Here is a 17,605-nt window from a genome sequence, read left to right as displayed (position 1 = left end):
ATATATTTTTTCACTGAGGAGAGGTTTTAATTTATTAAACTGTACCACATCAGGCAATTCGATGTTTCAAAGTCTAAGAATTGTTTTGGAAAGGTGCTTCACAAGTCCTTTACAGGAAGGCAACGTGACGTAGTGATTGGAGCACTGCACTCTAAATCCAAAGGTCGCGAATTCGAATCTCGTTCTGATCGCTAGCTGGTGTTGTTCTCGGTAGTTCCAAGTTCTACTCCTCGCCTAAGCTTGTAAATAGCCAACTGGTGTGCCTCCTGCCAGTCGGTATTTTTAAGATTGTTACATTAATTTGTTTTGAGTGTTTATTCGCATTGGACCTGAAAATCCCCGCTAGGAAAGTGCTCAATTAAGCAAACATTTGAGGTTTAAATTGTTGAAGAATGCTTGAAGTAACGAAACAACGTAAAAGAGGCTAATGACTTAAGCAAGCATTAGACAATCAAAGCGCCCTAAAGGTGCGTTTAAAGTGCAAACATCACATACTAAATTTAAATAACAACACCAGATATGTCGGCCTCGCATAAGGGAAATTGCAGGTCCTTTGTTTTGCTCATTATTGACAATAATAACAACCAAATTTTGTTCTTAAAATAGCACAACGGTAGAAATAACAATATTTTTAATATCCTTATTTGATTAAGTGCATATTCAGGCGGTACATCTAAAAAGGTCATTTGCAAGATAATACAGCCTTTGTATATAAAATAAATTCTACATAAAACTATATTTTTTTCATTTTTCTCAGTTTTATGTAATAACGAAGACAAAGGATCAAATAAAACGTTTAGTCCTTGTATCATGAATTAAAATAAGATGAAATATATTGTAAAACTTGATATTTTGTTATGCAGGCTAATTGCAAATATAAATTTAGAATCATCTTTATTCATGTAAAAAGCTTGAGCTAAAAGGAAAGGTGTTAAAAACTGCAGATTCTTAATTCTAGGTAATAGGTATGAGAGCCATTCGTTTGCTTGTAAGACAAAGATACATGTGGGATAATTTCCGTAACGACTGGACGGGTTATACGCTGGCTTTTGCGTCTTGCTTAGCGTAGAGGTAAGATATACTTTGACTTTTAAAAAGGAGAAAAAATAACAACACCGTATCCGGAACTTTATTTGATTATTAGGCATATCGGCATCTGATATAAGGTTTATCTTTGAACCCTATTTTGTGACATTTACAGCTTCAGTTATCGCCCATAAAAAAAACAACATCTCGCATGACCTTTCATGTTTTTTTTTTTTTCACTTAATACGTGTAGTTTTTTTATTGTTTAAATAAATGTTCGTTTAGAACGCGATTAAAATAAGCCGGAAAAAATAGCGATGACCATTATTCAGTGGAACCCTGATTTATCTAACCCTCGATTTCTCTAGCCGAGTCGAAAACTATAATTTTCCCCCGATTTTTCCAAATAATATTTTGTTTCACTTTGCAAAATTGGGATTTCTCTCTCTAATCGATGAAATGCATCGTGACTGTGAAATGTACATCAAGTTTGTTTTTTAAACGTTAAACGTCTTTTGAGTGAAAGAAAAAATGTAAAATATAACTATTTACACCTACCATACTGAATTTTTATGGACAACGAAAATATGCACGGCTAATGGACTTGATGCCTGAGCTCAAGTTCAAATTCATTCTCCCAAAAGAAAAATTGTAAGGTCCGTCTATTTAACGGGGGCTAAACCTGAACTTGAATAAAATTTAAGGGGTTAAAAGAAGGGATTAAATAAATAAAAAAAATGAAACACCATCAGACAATTGACCTCCACGCAAGAACTTGTTAGGGACTGTTTTGTGTCCGTCTACCAACTTTTAACTTAATTTTTTTTTCTTAAATCTCTCAAATTTCTTATTTCTCTAAATTTTACTTAACCTTTGATAAAAAAAAATATATTTTCTTCCACCATCCCTGCAAAATCGGCCAAAAAAGTACAAAAGATGTATGGGCTAATAAAAGCGTTTGTGGATTTCTTGAAACGCGAACCAATTTTTCCCGTTAAGCCCATGTTAATTAATCGGCCCAAAAAACCGACCTTCGGGTGAAATCTCGCCTTACGTTCTAGCTAAAATTGAATGCTATTAACAATTTTAACACCTAATTAGGGATCTTTGCATTTTGGTATTTCATTAAATTTCTTTATTTTGAAAGTCAGTCATTGATAAATCCTATCGTTTCGATTAATCCAACTCTTTCTTTTTTTAATAACCATGTAATCCCGATTTCTCAACCCTCTCAGAGAAACAAAAACTGGTTGGAAAAGTTGAAGTTTAGATAAACGGGAGGTAAAACTTCAGTTTTCGACTTAGTGAAGCAAATCCAGAAATCGTACGTTCGAGAAATCTGAATCCCAATGTAGTCTTCGGTGAATCTTCGATAATAATAATGTACCCACTGTCGAAGATTGAAAATTTAGTGAAAAAAGTCATGTTTTCACATACACGTTACAGGCAAATGGCGTCAATCGAAACGGCGTGAGTTTTTTTCCTCGAGGACGTCGATGTTGTTCATGGTGGAGTCAAAAGGAACCTTCACGGTGAAGAGAAAGCAAAAATTCACATTTCCCAATGGGGATAATCAATGAATGTTCTATTTCTCTTCAACCCAACAAAGTTTCGATTTTCGGATTTTTTCCAACGTTGTTTTAAGGACAACGAAGATCCCTGGGGAACGAGAGCATGGCCAAAACTGAACGGTCTTTTAACAGTACAGTGTCACTACTGTGCTGAAATAAATTATTATCACTGCACATTTCTTTGCCTTCCCGAGAAAATAACTGAATTTTTCATGGCGCCCGTTTAGAACTAAAAACCACAATTGCCTATTCAGCTGGAGAATCAATAACTCTGACGCCGACCCACTGAACAGAATTGTATTTAAACAATATCTCACTAACTAAGCACAAGGACGAACTGGTAATTAAAATATCGGTCATAAATTAGTATGGTCCGAGCGCAGCAAGGCTCGTACAGAAAACATTGAGAACTATTATTCTCTAGGTTTGGTTCCGCGAGCAAGTTTAGTAATATAATAATATACATGAAAAGACTACAAATTGCACTCGCCCTACGGGCTTGTGCAATTTTGTTAGTCTTTGAAAAATTTACTCGTCCTTATTTATCCTAAATTGCACTCGAAATCATGTGATTACCTGTACAAACATATATTATGAATACACGAATTTAAAACTGAATAAGAGAAGTAAACAATTTAAGCAAGCCTAATACTTATAAAATAATATTGGACCGGCAATAAATGATTCTGATTAGCTGATTAGAATTCTGTGACCCTCCAACCGTTTCAGTCGTGCAATAAATATAAATATGAGGTCCTTGGGTAAAACATTAATTTTTTATTATTAAAATATGGATTATAATTTTTTTTTTAATTTTGCATGCGGCCTTTTCTAGCTTATTCGTGTCTGTTAATTTCGAAATGTTACGTACGGAAGATCGCGTAATGGTAATACGTTAGACGACTTACATGTTAATGTTTCTCGTGAATTAAACCAGAATATTTTTTCAAACAACTTGAATTGCAGATGCGATGAAGGTCCTTTTCGCTCTAATTTTAGTGTGGATAAGCTGTGCGGCCTCTAAGAAAAAAACCAAAGGTATGTTTTTTTTTTCATTTATTGTTTCTTCAGAAGCATTTAATACCAGTCCATAATTTTCTGTCTTTTTTTTGCTCTAGTTAGTTCATAGCGACTAAGCAGTCCTTCCATTATTTTACACTGCAATTGTAAATAGCCTTGTCAAAGATGGATAGAAGTGTTCATTTAGTATTTTATTATATTGCAATTTGAGTTGTGTTGTTGTAAAAGAGGAGTAGATGGAACCCTTACTTGGATTAGCTACTGTACGATAGCCAATCTTCTACAGAAAAGAGAAACATTCTGCTTTATTATATATTATATATCCCATAGCTTGCTCTACATGTTAAGACATCCGAAATATACGTGAGAATATAGTTCTTGTTGAACAAGAAGTTCATCCTGGTGGTTTCCGAAAATTAAACGTCACTTGGCTAGATCCTGTATGTTCTGAAAAACAAAGCAAAATACACTTTATTTCTTAAATTTGGCCAATTATGCACAATAAGAGCGACTTCACCCTAACCCTAACCCTTTAAAAAAGCAGCTTCTTATATATTGTGCTAAAACCAAGACATCCATTAAAAAAGAACGATTTCACCCACCATCCTCCACCCCAGGGGTACTCTCAGACAATTTCGGTGGGATGTGTTGCGCGCCTCCTGAAAGCCTTACAAAATATATGCGATTTTTTTACCTTATTTTTAGACTTGACCCCACAACCGATACCATATTTCAGAGCAGATTATATCCATGAACTGCTTCGGTTTGAGTGAACATTCGACAAAGGCTTCAAATTACTAATTTGTTGCTGTTGTTGATGATGATGTTTTTTTCGAAAATTATACCTAGTCAGAAATCATACACCAGTTCAGACCAAAATATTCAAATCCACCCCTTGTCTCCACACAGCGGTCAGACGCCACGCGCGTGCGCAGTTTCTGTGCAATTCCCGCTAAAATTCTCCATAAAAAGTCTTAAAATTTCCAAAAACTTTCGCTTAAAAGCCAAAAGTTAACGATGGTCACTGGAAAGCTAAGGTTTATACGCATCTTATGGAAGGGAAATTTGATAATTGATCTCCACTAAGTTTCCCAGCATTTTTTTTTCACTGTACTATTTCTATAACAATTTCTTACAAGTTTGCACACTTTCGAGTCAAATTCTTAGAAAAGTTCGAGGCGCCGAAAACCGGACGTGACGTCAATTTTTGCGTTTGACGAAAATGGCTCGCAAACAATACCCTTTAATTCCGCATGTACCTATATAAAATTATGTTGCATTAGGGAGTACCGCCTCCCCCGGTATTTTAGCCTCTCTAGTCGAAAATCAGGGGGTTTATATGTAAGTTTTTATGGTGCATCAAGTGACTTCTTTTTTATCTCTTTTAGCTTGTCCAAAAGGTTTTAAATTTCTAAAGGCATTTCGCACCTCCTGTTACAAGTTTGTGGTGAAAACCAATGCGGTGCGTGGTCTCAACTGGACCGATGCTCGTAAGGCGTGCAAGTCTGACAGTGGAGACCTCCTCAGTGTGGCGAACGAATTGGAAATGAGATTGATAAATTTAGAATCTGAACGTTTCGTTTATCACCGACAACACCTATGGATCGGGCTGAATGACCAACGCGATGAAGATCAATTTGTTTGGAGTGACGGCACGCCATTCAATCAGACATCGTATAAGAACTGGGGCCCGGGCGAACCAAATAACCATGATGGAGCGGAACATTGTGTTGTTATGTTTAATAAAGTTTGGGAGGATTCCGACTGTGCAAAGGAATATGGCTATATCTGTGAAACTGGTAAGACTTTTACAACACTTTTCGTTTCATTTATAACACACCACATTCTTGCAAGCGCCCTTTTAAATCGCTAAATCGGATCCAAGAAAAAATAGAATATTACATTCGACTCCCTCTATAGCGGGTTCCTTGAAGACCATAACTTGGTGTCCGTAATGGAGAAAGTCCGTAGTAGCGGGAGTTATTTTCAGTATATTCGACCCCCGCCTTGCGGACATGCACCTTGTTGTTACGGATAGGAGCGAATAGTCCAGGTGAATAAAGCCTGTTCCAGGCTCTCGGTACTTGGGTGAGAGCGAACAACGCCTCGCTCGCCAGCGTGTTTCAATTTCCCCCAACTACCGAGAGCCAATTACCAAGAACCTTGAACAGGCTAAGGTAAATGAGAACTACTGAAAAATAACTCCCACTTCTACGGACTTCCTCCATTACACACACTAAATTGTGGTCCCGAAGGTGTCCGTAATAGAGAGAGTTGCCTGTAATTGTCATTCGCCACGAGGTTTACTCCTGTCCTTAATAACAGGGTATAGGCAATAGCAAGGTGTCCGCAAGGCTGTAAATAGCGAGTTTGTGTTGCACCAAAGTACATATTTTATCACTAGCCTCATATTTTACTTACAAGCCATCATCTCGTTCAGATTTTCTTAACCTTTTGTGTATAAGTGAAGATCAATTTCCATTTTCTTTGTTTATCAGTTGTTTGCCAAAGCAATTCTGATAAATATTTAATTCTTATAGTCTTGTCATAATATAAAATAACGAAAGAACGTCATGTTGCACACAATAGCTTAAAACTGATTTCCAAAGTTTATTTTTCAAGAAAAATTGAAGTGATTATCGCAACTGTGGTTGAATGAAAAAAAAAATATTGCTACAAATATTAATTAAAAGAAAAAGTAAATGCCTAGATGTATCGTACTTCTTTACAGATATAAACGAGTGCCAAACTACGAAACCTTGTAAAAATGGAGCAACGTGTGAAAACCTGCATGGCAGTTACAAATGTTTATGCAAAACTGGTTATACAGGAAAAAACTGCCAGGAAGGTTTGTATATATACTGACAAGAAACAAGTTTTTACTATAGTTTTATTATATAGAAGCGAGGGTTTTACTGAAACATAGACCCCTGATATATATAATCCATACGAAATTACATGCGGGTCCGGAGTGGCGTATTCAGTTCTGTATCCTCACTAGCGAGGATATTGATTACGTCATTTCGCACCATTGTACGGCTGGCGAACTTTGCCAAACGCCAGTTGAAAGATGGCGAGTGATATAGAAGTTAAATGCATTGAAGCCGACTTAAAATCGTTCACTAAAGAGCAGGAAAATACAAACACGAAGAAGGAAACTTCACAAAACAATTTAAGGAGTTTCTTGCAAAGTAGACCAAAGAAGAGATATTTAAGAAATTCCAGCCACCGAATTGCTAGAGTTTACGTATTATGCTTAAGGTTTGCGGTTTCGACACTAATGTAGTCTTTTTCTAGGTAATAAAAAGAAAATTTCACGTTGGCTCAAATTTAAGTGCATATCTTCTCGCCACCGTGTAATATATTTTATGTGTCCTTTAATAATAAGCATATTTTGCTATCTTTAGATATCGATGAATGTTCAACTTCTAACCCTTGCTTAAATGGAGCTGACTGCTCTAACACTCCTGGAAGTTATTACTGTACATGTCAACCTGGTTTCACTGGAGAAAACTGTGGCGAAGGTATTGATTATCATTATTATTAAATAGCCCAATTTCGATATTTTAAAATTCAGCCTAAAACAAAAGACATCACAACGAGGCTCCGGGGAATAAACCCCACAAACTCTTTACAAACTCTATAGTTTAGTCCCCGGAGCCTCGTCCTGAGGTCTTTTGTTTTAGGCTGAATTTTAATATATCGAAATTGGGCTATTACATTTATTACTTTATAATATTATTATTCTGTATATTCGTGATTTGTTATTTAATTCCATTTGCTCGACCTATAATTAAAGAAAACGTTAGTAACTATAAGTATCTTACGTTTTTTACAAATCGTTTTTAACAATTGTTAAATAGCCGTTTTTTTTCTCAACAGCGCCCATTCTCATTGGCTACTTCGAGGTCACATAATATCCAACACTAAAACTGTTTCCCACCAAAAGTCTCACACTGCAATATATATGACGTCACGGGTCGCGTTAACATCGCAATGTTAACGCGAATGCTTACCGATGATTAGTTTTCACATCGCATTTTCTAATGTCTTCGTCGTTCTATATAACAAATCATTAAATCAATGACTGGTCTCTCAGGAAACCAGTAAATTTTGTTTCCCGTCGAATGTAGATGTTTCTCCCGGACTCCGTCGCCGCGGGTTACATTAAAGGGACCGTGTCACGGATTTTAGCCAAACTTAGGCATAGAAAATGACTATCAAATTTGTTTAAATGTATAAAATACCTTCTTAAAACAGTGAAGGAATATTTAAATAACACACCAAATGCAAAAGAAGGTACGGATGGCCAAAAGTGTCGAAGATTGAAACGGATTGCGATGTGGGCTTTTGAAATATTGTCCGGCGGAACAGTTTTCAAAGTTAATCATGTCTGCTTGCAGTAACTTTAATTTATAGATTTATGACGCCCGGGAGACACATTTAGCTGCAAGGAAGCTATGGTTTTGTCATTTAGTATCAAATAATTAATTTCTTTGCAAACATTTAGTTTCATAGCGAATATTTGGCAAAATTTAATAACGTAAGATTAACTTAGCCGTGACATAGGCCCTTTTAATTGGGACTCTCGAGATATGGACCAGTCATTGAGCGTTAAATCCCAAATTACGAACGTTTTCTGAATGGATTAACTTGTGAAAACCTACGTAAGAACTACAAGACAAGTTATACCGGAAAGACCGGTCAGGAAGGTTTATAAATTATAACAAGAACCAATTATAACAACATTGCATAAAAAAAAAAAAAAAAAAATAAAAAAAAAAAAAAAAAAAAAAAAAAAAAAAAAAAAAAAAAAAAAAAAAAAAAAAAAATAAAAAAAAAAAATAAAAAAAAAAAAAAAAAAAAAAAAAAAAAAAAAAAAAAAAAAAAAAAAAAAAAAAAAAAAAAAAAAAAAAAAAAAAAAAAATCAAAAAAAATTAAAATACCGAAATACCTGGGGATAAATTTCCCTACACTTCAAATAATTGCCATATTTTGCTTTCTTTAGATATCGATGAATGCTCAACTTCTAAGCCTTGCTTAAATAAAGGCCACTGTACTAACACTCTTGGAAGCTATAATTGTACGTGCCAACCTGGATTTACTGGATCAAACTGCGGTGACGGTAATTATGATTTTTCTTAATTTTCAGTTATAATTTCGTAATAATTCTTTGTTACATGATTGTCATTTTTTATATTCTTCATTTATAACTTCACTCTTTTAGCCACTGAGAAAATGTTCCAGCCGGAAACAACAAATTTACTTTAAGATCAACTGTTTAAAAAAGGCAATTAGACAATCCTAGTGTTTTTTTCTCTGCGCACATTTTGAACATTTGATTCTCAACAATGTAAAGAACAAAAATATTTAAGATGGTTTCAGCATGAACTAAGCATTAAAGGCAAAAATAAAGTTACCAAAATAACCTCATAGTGTGGTCACAGTTTTAAAATTTTAGCTCTCACGCTAACCCTCCGAGAGAAAAATGAGTTTGAAGTTCTCCATATTTTAGTTAAAATGGACGTTTCACGTCAGTTCAAAACTTTGTTGTAAACAAAATGTTACTGTGCTATAAGTAGATTTGAGGTAATTAATTTTTGCACTTTTTGCTCGAACCTTGAGCAGAATCCGTCTTAAGGACGTTCGCGCTAATTGTTTATGCGCATCCTTACTGCGCACGTAATTCATGTCGCAACGTCACGCCACGTCATGCACGAGCGCGCGCGCTGAGAAAACTTTCCAAACGACGCATAGGGTTGGTAGCCGTTGCGTTAACTTCGCTTGCAGTTTCCTCTCTTAAACGGTCGGTGACCCCCACTTTTTTCGGGATATACCACCTTTACCGATAAATCTCTACTGATTGACAAAAAAAGAGCGAATTTCCAATGTTGGAACTTTGTAAATTTTTCATTTTCTCCCCTCGCGCGCGACCAAATTAGTCACATTTTCCAGTCTCGAGTGTTCGCAAATCCAATTCTTTAGGCAAGATTTTCCTTAAGGGACTTCAAAACCGAAATATATTTGTATAATAGACCCACTAAAATAAATTCAGACATAGAAAGTTAGCCTACATCAATTAATTTAAAATATTTTGTCGCCCGAAGCCGCTGAGGTCATATCGAATGACGAAGTGAAATTTATCCAAATACGCGCCCGCTTTCGCTTATCGTACCACAGAAACGAAGTCGGTGACCCCCACTTTTTTTTACATTTCTGATAAAAGTAACTAATAAACTAGCTCTGTTGAAATTTTAAGAAAAATTGCAATGTTGGAAGATTTTCGCGCGAACGTCCTTAATACTTTATCTATCTTACCTTTTTACAGATGTAAACGAATGCCGAACTACGAAACCGTGCCAAAATGGAGGAACTTGTAAAAACCTTCCTGGAAGTTACAAATGTATCTGCAAACCTGGTTTTTCAGGAAAGGACTGCCAGAACGGTCTGTATAACAAGAAAAAAAACAATCTTTTAACAAAATTGTATGACTTTTACCATTGGCCTATATATGGAAAGCCCATTAATATCCACTTAACAAATCGACCACATTTTTTCATGATCTATTTTAATACCTACTAGAAGATGGTTTTCCATGTTCTATAAGAAATTATAGTCAACCACTAAATTTTCTCCGATTCCTATTGGTTTAAATTGAACACGTGACGCGATAGTGCCCGTCCGCCGGAGGGCACTATCAGCCCATAGTGCCCTCCCGTGAAAAATACCCGGATCGATAGTGCCCGCCCGTGACTGCTTTTTGTAAACAAGCTGCCTGCAGACAAAAAACCCAACCAAATTCACTGCATTTAGTGGGTTTCTTGTCTGGTTTTGTTTTTGTTGTTAAATTGCGGCTTTCAATTGAGTTTTTTATCCTGAAAAGTAAAAATAATTCACGATGCTCGTTTTTGTAGGTGCGCGCGGAAGAAAATTTAGTGGTGAACAATAAAAACAATAGAGTGTTTCTGTCTCGGAACTATCGGTCTGATAGTTGCCCCTTGGAAATTTGATGTTCTTAAAACTAGCATATTTGCCCTCGAAGCTTCGCTTCTCGGGCTAATATTTGTTTTAAGAACATCAAATTTCCGCGGGGCAACTATCAGCCGATAGTTCCTCGACAGAAACACTCTATTGTTAAAATAATGCACCCTTGAGGTCTATAAAAGCTGCTAGTGAATGCCCGAGCCGTCAGGCGAGGGCATTCAGCTGCTTTTCTAGACCTCAAAAGTGCATTATTTTCTTATAGGACATAGGAAAACCATCTTCTAGTGGGTTTAGAATATAGCATTAAAAAGAGCACAGAAATTACAAGACTCGCGGCCGCTCATGGCATTTACAAACGCACGCAACATTGGTAAAAGTGAAAGTTTAGTTTATTCTTTTCTTTGGCGGCTTCTTTATAAATAAACCAAGATATCATTTCATTTATATTTCCTATTTATATAGTCCTTTCTCCAACTTCCAAAAGATTCTCAGAAAGCCGACAAATCTAGTTGAAATATTTACGCATTCAAGTTTGGTTAATAGACTATAAGCCTACTTCAATTTCATTCAAATGAAAAATTTTCATGCGTTCGTTTCGCAGCAAGTTTTTCAAATTCGCCTCTTATTTCGATTTAAAAAGAACAAAAGTGGAGTGTTCTGTCTTCAGATTGTGGCTAAAAAACGTTTCTTACCTCAAAGCGTTTCGAGAGTCCAGCTTGTTTTGCCAAATAATTTCCAATCAATTTCGGGCAGTTCACGGCAAAATAGTGGCGTATATAACTCCAAAGAAAAACAACAAATTTCAACGATTCTTTCTTCAACTGTCGCTTCCTTTGGCACTGTCTTACTTCCATTTAAGCAGGTAAAACGTTTCTGATAAAAACTTGCTGCTTTAAAGCATTATTTAAACAACAAAACAAGTGAATAGACGCGAAGTCGACGAAGTCGCTCAGCGAAATTCCACAAACAATTCGCACATCCGGGGTACCGGGCTTCTATAGTTTTCAGCTATGTTCTATTAAAAATAATGCCCGCTAGAATTCCATCGCGCGTATACAGCGGCTATATTCTAAACTCTTATAGACCATAGAAATGACGTCAGAAAATGTTCAAAACTCAAGTGAAACCCCTGGCTGTTAGGCGAGTGGTTTCACTGCAAAGTTTTGGACATTTTATGGCGTCATTTCTATGGTCTATAAGAATGTAGATCATGGAACAATGTGTTCGATTTTCTTTATACCATAACAAACTCGAACAAATATTTATCAAAAGTGATGCCTCACCCTAAAGAAACCTTTGCCAGGGTGACGTAAAGATTACCGACACGTAAAAACGACCATGATACAAAAGAAGATGATCAAGAATTCAAAAATAACAATTTTGATTACCTTTTCTCTCTCGTTACGTGTGTGCCTATCGCTAGAAGCGAGTAAAATTATTTTTCACGGAACGTCAACAGTCCGCTGCCGGTTCGCTAGCACCGTTCTTCTCAGTTAGAAAAAAAACTCAAAAGCCTGGTCAATTTTCTTTCTACAGATCACCTGAGTAGAAGTCCAATCCTGAATTCCGAAAACAAATGCGTACTTGATTCAAACAAAAGAAGATGAAATTTGCTTTCATACATGGAAACCAACTTAGGGCCTGATTACATGAGCCGGGCTGGCCCGGTTAGCCCGCGGGCTGGCTCGATTTGCCGAGATGACTTTCAGCCCGGTTATAGCATGAATGATCAGAGCACGAATGATCTTGATCATCTTTTTCCGGCAATTTGGTGGTTAATTTTTTGCACTTATGCAGCTGGATGGGTTACGTTACCTCTACATCCTATTTAGAAGGAGTAGCATTGCTTTTTTCGTCGGATATTGTGCTCGGAAGAGAAATTTAATGCTGGCCCGCTTAGCCGGGCTGGCCCGGTTAACGTGATTACATGGAAACCTTTCAGCCCGGCTAGCCGAGATCACGGCATCGCGATACCGAGATCTCGGCTAACCGAGCTGGCCCGGTTGTCATGCAATCGCGAAATTGATTTCTGTTGCGTTTAACAGACGTGCCGAGATCTCGGCAAACCGAGCCAGCCCGGCTCATTTTATCAGGCCATTACACATGCAGTTTGTAGCCCGCATGTGTGCGTGGCGTGACCCGACATCACTTTCATGTTCAGAATTCTCTCGGTTATGGTATAAATTGATATTGACCACGCCTTTAGACATTAATAATGCCTTGTTGTTTTTTTTTTTTTATAATTTAATACTTTATTAAATTAAATATACAGTTACAAGCACAGATAAAAAAAAAATAAGAACACTAAAAAAACGCACAAAAAAATGAAAAAAAAAAAAAAAAAAAAAAAAAAAAAAAAAAAAAAAAAAAAAAAAAAAAAAAAAAAAAAAAAAAAAAAAGGAGAACTGGCAGGTTCTAGCGAGGATAATAAACTCAACATAATTTCTTTCGCATAAATACGCCTCACCATGAAAGTAATTGGGAAAGGCATAATCTTCCTAATTTTCTCTCTATAGAGTTTTAAAAACAAAATAACTTTCGGTCGCCAGGCTCAACGGAAAAAAAAATTTTTTGGAGCTTTCCTAGTAGGAGAGCAAAATAAGTAGGGCCAACTCAAGAGTCACCCTCGAATTGTGATAATATCATGTTAAATGACTGCGCAACATCCATTTCTTTCTCCGATAGTCTCTCTTTTCTGGACTATTTTTATCACGATTTCAAATCACTCCCTATTTTTTTCGTTATTTCTATCTTTTTGAAAAACATCCTGGCCCCCCGCTCGCCGGGTCATGCTTTCTTCCTTCTGCTCTCCGCGCCATTTTTTTCTTTTTTCCTACCTCCATCGTACTCGACTGGAAAATTCTTGCTCCCCCATTATCACCTATTTTTTGAGAGAGACGGAACTCTCGTGTGCACGCTGGTGGCCCCGCCCCTCTCTTGTCTCCTTCTTGACTTGGGATCGGGGTAGTATAATTTTGTTCCCCTCCCCCTGTCGCTTCGAGATCTGGCATTACCGGTCCTCCCGTGGACTCTATTTCGGGCTTCTCAACATTCAAACATTTCCTGATGGGTGCGGCGGCAGGTCTTCGCGTCCATCTTCATAGGGGCTTATGATTCCCTCGAAGAGAGGTTTTCTCTTGAGTGCCTCCAAATATACATTTGTTGGCAGCGGGCCACTCGCTTGTTTCTCGCTTCTTCCTTTTGCCTTGTGTGCATCTTCCACTCTTCGAGATGAATCAACACTCGCAGTCGCTCTTCCACATTTATCCACACGGCTCTTAGGTCCGCTTCCTTTGGCGCCAGTTCATTGACATGGGTTTCCACTGCTGCTACTTTGCTTAATGCCTTGTTCAACATATTTCCATCTTCGAGTTTCTCTAGCTTCTGAGTGTTATGTTCACGCCTATGTCGTCCGACACGCCATATTGGGACTCCACGTGTAAACACTTCTCCTCTCTTCTCGAATTCTCGTCCTTTTTCTTCTTATCAACCGGGGAAGCTGTTTCACTTCTCTTCGCTTGTTACTGCTTTCTCTTTCCCTTTTTGTTCTATCCATACAAAAAAATTGTTTGGGTCTAGCGGAGCTTCGAAGGCACGTCTTCACTCAGACATGGTCGTGCCCAATTCTGGTCTGCCCAATTGTTGGTCTCAAAGAAAACGTTGCTTGAGAGTACTGTCTGTTTCACTTGTCTTGAAGTTACGGAAATGGTGATGATGTTGGTTGTAGTGGTATGTGTGTGTATGTGTGGGCGGGGGACTTGGGGAATCCGTCTTCATCTGTCTAAAGCTAAGGATACAAAAAGCCAGGCCCGAAAAGAGTTAATAAAAATTTAACAATTATTCTGCTAAGTCGCACAGAATATGACAAATATCAGACTTATTGTTAACGAAAAATATGATACAGCTAAAAATACTGTGTGATGCAGCGCTTATCAAGACTTCGGACAAATCTTGGCAAGCAATGAATATCGCAGGAGATCTGTTATGAACGGATGACGAATAACAATGACTTTCTGACCATATATGGGCATTGTGACAATTTGTTGAATAATAATGCGAAACAAGCGATGTCATTTGTCGACTTAATTTTTTTGTAGGGTGTTCTATATTAATTTGGGGATTTTTATTGACTTTAAGTAATTGTCTTATCGGAAAATTGATTTTCTTGGTGTGTACTTTCTGTATCTCCTTTGTTCTAGGCCTAAATCATAAATTACTTATACAACATTCCTCTTCAAAAAACCGTGCCAATGATTGCTTATTCTTTTTTTCGGTTTTTAGATTTCAATCCAATTATCTGTTCTACCGGTTGGACTACTTATGGCAATTCCTGTTATAAGTTTAGTACTGACACTAAGAATTGGACTGAAGCCAGGGCATACTGTAAAATAGCTGGAGGGTTCCTGGTCAAAATAGATGACGAAGACGAACAACATTTGATAACAGTTGAACAGATTAAAACTGAGGTTTGTTTAACTAGTGAATTTTGGCTGTAGAAATCATAAGTTTTTTCTGTAGTTATTTTAAGTTAGTAAAAATTGCGCTTAAAATAAATGCAACAAAATGTAGCTACGATCAGGCGCAATGGAACAATATTTGAAGGTACATGTTAAATAAAACTTAAGCTAATTTCTTGTCTTTTTTCGTTTAGCCTTCGTATTATATGCGCTTTTACATTCTTAAACTCATTAATAATTAATCAAGTTAAAACAAAGGGAATCATAACCGTGAAGGAGGTTTGGATACCCGGTCTTTATTAGATAGACTTTTACGAGAATGGCAGACTTTCTGAGCTTTCATGAAAATCTACTCCGATCCAAGAAAACTTATTAGTGAGCTCACTCTTATAAATTCCTTGATTAAAATAAAAATGGCAATTTACCTAAGGTATAAAATTTATTTAGGACAACAGATTACTACTAAGTAAATCACCATAGCCAGCTATTGCGTCTGTTACATACACAAACATAACTATTAGGACTTTTTTTTTACCATCTAGTCAGTAAACCCTCCAGTCAGTCAGTCTTATGGATGGTTTTCTGCACTTTTGACCTTCGTCTGTTCTGTCTGTTTGTTTAGACCTTTCATGTGCTTATGCACATGTTAGGCTGCTCACTCGGCAGTTCATTCGGATCGCTGTTACTGCAGTTTTCATATCCGTTACTTACATAAACAGTAAAAGCCGAAATATTAAATCCTAAAGAGTTCGAAACGTTTTGGTTTTTAATATCATAAATGGCATCCAACAGCGTTGGAACTATTCCTTCGCTTCAAATATTTAAAATAATCAAACACTCGAGACAGCTGCCCCTTCTCTTGAAGGGGCAGCTAATTTTATCCCGGAATTTTTTTGTTGGCCGCTGAACGTGTCTTTTGATAGGTGAAATGTTACTCAAAATTATACCCTGACCAAACTTGCACTAGCTGTTAACTTTGTTGTTTGTAGTATCCAAGGTGGATTGGACTGCACGATACATCAAAGGAAGGGAACTTCACATGGGTTTATGATAACACAGTCCCCACCCACACTCACTGGGGGACGGGTGAACCTAATAACCGCAATTACAACGAGGATTGCGTGGCAGTATGGGGTGCCGGTCTTGCTGGCTACTGGCATGACGACAGTTGCAATGCATGGAATAAATACATCTGCGAGAAAAATGTCGGTAAGTGAGTCTTCTTTCATTTCTTTGGCATTAACCCTCGAACGTGCAAGAAAATTCATACCCCCACCGTCGTACAAGAGAGGGGTGGATGGAGCCCCACCCCTCCCCCTAGGGTTTTCGCTCTATTAGGCACAGCAAAATTATTTTGCACTGTATAGAGAGCTTGAAGCTTTCTCTACAAGATGGTGTATTTTATTATTTAAGAACCGCCATCTTGGATCCGCCATCTTGGATTTTACCATTTTCTAAGAATGTCAGAAAATAACGGAAACTGATACAAAATCAAGTCAACATACTTATAAGGAATGTAAATATAAACAAATCGTACGATTTTGTTTCAAAAAAAAAACTGGAAAATAAAGAAAAGGTTAAAAATAACGATTTTTGGCAAAAACTGCTTGTAATTATGAAGTTGCACAATAGGCCAATTCCGATAAATTAAAATTCTAACTTGGCTCCGAGGCTTGGGGAAAAAAACAAAAGAAATGATTTATTCATTACTGAACCTCGAAGTGATATCTCTTGTTTTATTCTCCAAGCCACGGAGCCAAGTTAGAATTTTAATATATCGGAAATGGCCTATTTCCGCAGATGAATGAACAGCCACTATTCTCACTGCATACATAATTAGCCCGCCACGCGGGAATGGCTTAAGTTCGTCAAATTCCGGCGTGTTGCACCTGCCCACTAGTAGCATGATGCATTGCGTCCTTCGCTTCAAATATCACAGTTTCAGTCGCCTCGTGGCTAGTTCAACGGAGTTCGGTGAAGTGACGGTAAAAGTTTCGCCCCTCCCACCTCCCCTGGTGGCGGTCGATCACTACCGAATCCTACATTCTACACGCCAATTGCCCTGGCAGTCGCGGGTATCCTCCCATAACTTAGCTTCCCGTGTCAGGGCAATTGTATTCAGTGAGAATGTTTCACTAAAATTCTTGCGTCCAGAAAAAAAAGGCAAAATATTGAAATGGCAAAGGACAAAAGGCAAACACGGGAATTTTGCCTTCTGAGGGAAATAAACTTTACACGCAAAAAACTGCAGTCTTAAGTCTAAAGATTGCACTGACAGCGAGTTCCCCTTTCGCCCTGTTACTCGATATTTTTTGATTATTGAAACGGATAAGTAACAACGGTTTATAGCGAATAATTACTTACGTTTGTAATCCATCAAATATTTTTCGTGCGCGATTGGTTTTAAAACATCACGTGATGCAGCGAAAAATAGAGAACATCAGATGACATCCCCCAAGTAGAGTTTTCGAACTTTGCGATTTACGTTTAAGCTTTTACCTCAAGGAATTTTTTTAAATTGGACAGAAGTGGACATTTAGAAGAGAC

The 17,605-nt window shown here is 37.2% G+C and overlaps 1 protein-coding gene across 1 annotated transcript in view; it reads right to left on the bottom strand.

Annotated features, from left to right (window-relative positions):
- LOC144661647 (lysophosphatidic acid receptor 3-like) overlaps positions 1-17,605 on the bottom strand; it is a 668,415-nt gene that overhangs the window by 254,994 nt on the left and 395,816 nt on the right. The window lies entirely within an intron of this gene.

This window comes from Oculina patagonica, chromosome 7 (assembly GCF_052425735.1).
Source record: "Oculina patagonica isolate OP01 chromosome 7, crgOcupat, whole genome shotgun sequence".
Taxonomy (NCBI): Eukaryota; Metazoa; Cnidaria; class Anthozoa; order Scleractinia; family Oculinidae; genus Oculina; species Oculina patagonica.
The sequence above is the reverse complement of the archived record's forward strand: the minus strand, read 5'-3'. Positions and strand labels throughout refer to the sequence as shown.